The following is a 5716-nucleotide window of genomic DNA, read 5'->3' on the forward strand; positions in this document are numbered from 1 at the left end:
CAGGTGTCCTGTGGCTGCTATCTCAGTGTGAGTCCTTTCTTTAGGAAAAAAAAAAGTATCCTACATAGCACAGTTTCTATTTTAACATTTTGTTATAACCTAAAACTACATTTAACACAGCACTTAAGAGAATTACTACAGCATTACTTTCTAACACAACACATATAATATTCATTTGAATATTTGCAAAAAGCCAATCATAAAATACAAATTTTTCACATCTAAAACTATATTTAACACAGTGCTTAAGAGAATTACTACAGCATTACTTTCTAACACAACACATATAATATTCATTTGAATATTTGCCAAAAGCCAATCATAAAATACACATTTTTCCACACCTGACATTCCCAGGGCTGGTTCTCAGCATTCCCTGCTCTCCCAGGAATGCAGAGTCCAGGCTGGCTGCCACCATCCCCCTGGCAGGGCCTGCCTGGTGGCTCCGTGGTGCCACCTGAAAGGCACCGCTGGCACTGCCGCCCTGCCCGGTGCCACCCGCTGGCACGGGGGGCTGATCCGGGCAGGAATGAGGAACACCCCGTCCCGGGGCAGGCTGCAGGGTTATTTACAGCCCCAAAATGAAGGCTGGAATGCAGGAAGGCTCCGGGAGGTTCCAGCTGCCCCCGCGGCCTTTGGGGCCCTGCAGCTCTCGGGGCTGGGAGAGGCTCTGGGGTTTTGGGGTTTATCTCAGGGGGAATGGATGGGGCACAATTCCGCAGCACAATTCCTGCTCAGGGCCTTTCCAGCCTGCCCCAGCCCTGTGGGGACATCTCCAGAGGCAAGGGAAGGGCCACCCTCCTGTGGGACCGTGTCCCCTGCTTGTGGCTGTGGGGTCAGCCCTGTCACTGCCCCTCCTCTTCACTGGCACCTTGGGCACATCCCCACATTGAAGGATCTGTGGGGTGAGACACCCTGGACTGGGGAGCAGGGCATGTTGTGATAGTCAGAGCTAAGCCCACCAACCCAAATTCCTGCCTGGAGCACCACAAGGACCTGCAGAGGAATTGTCACCCCCAAAAACCCCACCCAGCCCGCAGAGAGCACCTGGCAGGGCTGTGTGTCCTCACCTGGGACTGGCCCGTGCTCTCTGGACAGCCCTCAGGTCACCTTGAGCAAGGGCTCTTATCTTATTTGTAAAAGAGGTGTAAGATATCTGCCTCCAAATGTGCTCAGCAAGGTCTGCCCAAGGCCTGGGGACACCAGCAGCTCCTGGGGCTGGGTGGGAGCACCCAGAATTCCGGCCCTTGGAGCAGCCCTGAAGGTCTGGGGGCCATGTGGAGCATCCCATTCTCCTGGAATTCAGGCTGGGGGCTGCTCCAGGCACTGCCTCCCCCAGCCCTCAAGGCTTTCTGCCCACCCTGACCCAGCAGAGCCAACCCCAACCGAGGCTTTTTCGCTCAAAGCATTGAATTCCTGTGAAGGGAGGTTCCTCAGTCTGAGAAAAAAAAAAGAAAAAAAAAAGAAAAAAAAAAGGAAAAAGAGAAAGAGGAATTTTCCCTCAAAAAAAAAAAAAAAAAGTGGGAAAGTGTGTGGAGGAGAACGTGTGGCCTTCCTTGGGGGAAAGTGATTGTGGTCCCATCACTGCTGCTCTGTGCCCTTGGGCAACGCATTAAGGCCCAAAGGCCTCGATGGGAGGGAGATAAGCCCTGAAATAAAGCTGAAATTGTTCAGGGCTCTGAGGTCAATGCCTGCAGAGGAGCTCAGGTGTTGGACGTGAGCAGCTGGAGCAGGAGGAGGCCCCGTCGCCCCTGGTCAGAGATGAGCAGGCAGATTTTAGATGAAAGCTCTGCCTGCTTTGCCTTTTTGAGGAGTTTCAGGAGTGTTGGTGCTGCAGCCGTGCCACGAGGCCAGGGGCAGCTGAGCTGCCCTGAAAGAGTGGGTGGATAAAGGGATTAAAGTGAAATAAAGCGTTTGGTGTCCAGGCGGAACCTGGTGGGAGAGGGATTCACTGCCCCGAGCCTCACCCAGGGCCTGAGGGAGGCTCTGCTGCTGCCCTGGTGACACCAAAAGGGGCCAGAATAATCTTTCTAACACAGTTTGAAGTATTTAATCTTTGAATCCTGATTCCAATCCCAATCCTGATCCTGACCCTGATTCCAATCCCAATCCTGATCCTGACCCTGATTCCAATCCCAATCCTGATTCTGACCCTTATCCTGATCTCAATCCTGATCCTGATCGTGACCTTGATCCTGATCCCAGTCCTGGTCCCAATCCTAATCCTGATCCCAATCCCAATCCTGACCCTGACCCTGATCCTGATCCAAAAACCGACCCTGATCCCGATCCCGATCCCAATCCCAACCGTGATCCCAATCCCGATCCCAATCCTGACCCTGCAGCTGGCTCCAGCTGTGGGGCGGCCACCCAAGGCTGGGGCTGCCTGCTGACCTCAGCATGTCCCAGCTCTGGCTCCGGGCTGGCCACAGCCCCCAGCCCACCCTGCGTGCTGCCCCTCAGCCCCGCCGTGTCCCCAAACCCCCCTGTCCCAGCCCCGGGGCCGGGCACAGCCCTGTGGCCCCACACAGCCCCACAGGTGGTGTCCTCTGGGGTGGGACGCGGGGACAGCTCCTCCCGCGGGCTGGGCTGGAGGAGAAGCACCACCATCTGCTGTGGTGGTGGGCACAGGGTGAGGGGATGGCTGTGCTGCAAAGCTGGGCTGCTTGGGTGTCGCTTTTGGGGACAGCTGTGACCGTGCTCACAGGGGTTTTTGGATTGGGGAAGAGACGAGGAGCTGACTCCATGTTTCAGAAGGCTTGATTTATTATTTTATGATATGATTATTTTATGATATTTTATTTTATGATTATTTTATGATATTACATTAAAACTATACTAAAAGAATAGAAGAAAGGATTTCATCAGAAGGCTAGCTAAGAATAGAATAAGAAGGAATGATAACAAAGGTTTGTGGCTCGGACAGAGAGTCTGAACCAGCTGGACTGTGATTGGCCATTAATTAGAAACAACCACATGAGACCAATCACAGATGCACCCGTTGCATTCCACAGCAGCAGATAACCATTGTTTACATTTTGTTCCTGAGGCCTCTCAGCTTCTCAGGAGGGAAAAATCCTAAAGAAAGGATTTTTCCTAAAAGATGTCTGTGACAGACAGCCACCCCTTGTGGGGACAGCCACCCCTTGGGGGGACACTCACACCAACCCCATCAGTGCCACCCCCTCACTGGGGGGATATTGAGGAAAGAGTCAGCAATAATTCAGGTAATTCCCAGCAGCAGGAGCGTTCTTGGGAAGGAATCCCGGCGTGCCACAGTCCAGGCCACCACCCCAGCCGGGTGACAGCCACCAGGAGTGGCCGCGGTGCTCTGGGCTGTGCTGACGCCTCCGGAGGTGTTTACTGCCCTGCGGCCCGGTGGCACCACGGGGCACAGATAAAGCTTTGCGTGATGCCCTGGCTCTGTTTGTCACGTCTGACGCCTTTGAAAGGTCACCTGGAACTTTGAACCCCTGGCGTTTATCAGGTCGGCTTTGAAGTGGCTGAAGCCGCTGGGTTACCTCAGTCCCAGCTCCAGGTTAATGAGATTTCTGCTTCCAAACAGGAAAACTTGGTGGTTTTTAAATTATCTTTGCAGCTTTTTAAGGTATTTTCCAGTGCCTTTATTTAAATTCTCACATTTCAATAAAAGAATTTAATCCCACCTGGCTGCAGGTGCCACAGGCTGGGGAAGGGGGACATTCAGGACATCATTTCATGGTGGGCTTGATGATCTCAGAGGGCTTTTCCAACCTTAATTATCAATTCTGTGATTCTTGGGCACTGCTGCCTGTGCCTGGGATGTGTCTGAAGCCACTGGGTTACCTCAGTCCCAGCTCCAGGTTAATGGGGTTTCTGCCTCCAAACAGGAAAACTTGGTGGTTTTTAAATTATCTTTGCAGCTTTTTAAGGTATTTTCCAGTGCCTTTATTTAAATTCTCACATTTCAATAAAAGAATTTAATCCCACCCGGCTGCAGGTGCCACAGGCTGGGGTAGGTGGACGTTCAGGGGTAATTGAACCTCAGAACAACGAAGCAAACTGGGAGCTGGGGATTTAGGGTGAGTTTGAGGTGCTAATTCCTCAAATACTGAGGGCAGAACTTCTGCAAGAGGGTTGGGATGGTCCCCGTTTGGTGACCAGCATCAGGGGGGGATTTTACTGATTTTGGTCGTTTCAATGGGTGGATGTAAACCTGTAGGGACAGCAGAGCAGCTGGGGAGTGTCTGGTTTTTAAACTGAGCAGGAGGGCTCAGTTTGGCTCCTCAGCAGTGGCCACAGGCCGGGGTGAGCTCAGGAACCCAGGCGGCTGCTCAGGAACTCACTGAGTCACACAAGGCAAATATTTTCCCCCTTTGATTTTCACCCTGAGAAAAATCTTGAGCTGACCTTGTTAATCCCACGTGTTGCAAACCTCCCCTTGTCCTTTATCGGGTTTCGGGATAGTGTTACCAGCTTAGCACCTCTGGCTGCTCCTGCCAGCATCCTGCCTGGCACCGTGCCGCCCTGCCCGCTCTCCTGGCCTTCCTGGCTGTGCCAGGGCTGCCTGGCCAGCAGGACACCCTGCGCAGAGGGATGGAGGGAGGAGAAAAGCTGGAGGTCTGTAGCTGGCTGCTGCACATCTGTGATGTGTGCCGGACAGGATTTTTGCATGGAGGTTATGCTACTGGAGATCCTGCCAGCTCCTGAGGCTGCAGCATCCTTCACAGCCCTGATCCCATGTCTGGAATGATGCACAAAGTGCTGGGGCACTGCTCAGCTGGAGCCCAGCAGCTCAGAGCCTGCCCAGGGCTCTGCAGAGAGCAAGGTCTGACCCCAGGGTGCTGCACACCTGTGATGTGTGCCGGACAGGATTTTTGCATGGAGGTTATGCTACTGGAGATCCGGCTCCTGAGGCTGCAGCATCCTTCACAGCCCTGATTTCTGCATCTGGAATGATGCACAAAGTGCTGGGGCACTGCTCAGCTGGAGCCCAGCAGCTCAGAGCCTGCCCAGGGCTCTGCAGAGAGCAAGGTCTGACCCCAGGGTGCTGCACACCTGTGATGTGTGCCGGACAGGATTTTTGCATGGAGGTTATGCTACTGGAGATCCTGCCAGCTCCTGAGGCTGCAGCATCCTTCACAGCCCTGATTTCTGCATCTGGAATGATGCACAAAGTGCTGGGGCACTGCTCAGCTGGAGCCCAGCAGCTCAGAGCCTGCCCAGGGCTCTGCAGAGAGCAAGGTCTGACCCCAGGCCTGCCTGTCCTGCCCAGAGCATCCAGCCGGACCCTGAGCCAAGCCTGCAGCTGCCACCCGGCTGGCACGGGCAGTGCCCAGCCCCGTGTCCCAACAGCCCCGGAGGGTGCCAGGGTGGGCTGGGGGGTGCTGGGTGTGAGGGGGGCTCCGGGCAGGCACGGGGTGGGGAAGGGGCGTCCAGAACGTGGGGAGGAAATAGTTAATGCCCCTCTCCTCACAATAGGAAAGGACAAATCCTCTCGCCGGCCCGGTGCCCAAATAAACAGGCGGAGCGTTGCGTAAGGACGAGGGTGGGAACGGTCCGAGGGTGGGAATTGAACTGTCCGTTCTCTCCAGACGGGCGCCCCAGCCCCAGCCCCAGCTCCAGCTCCAGCCCCATATCCACCTCCACCTCCATCTCCATCTTCAGCCCCACCTCCATCTCCAGCCCCATCTCCAGCATCTCCAGCCCCATCTCCATCTCCAGACCCAGCCCCATC

Source organism: Geospiza fortis, unplaced genomic scaffold, assembly GCF_000277835.1.
Source record: "Geospiza fortis unplaced genomic scaffold, GeoFor_1.0 scaffold391, whole genome shotgun sequence".
NCBI lineage: Eukaryota > Metazoa > Chordata > Aves > Passeriformes > Thraupidae > Geospiza > Geospiza fortis.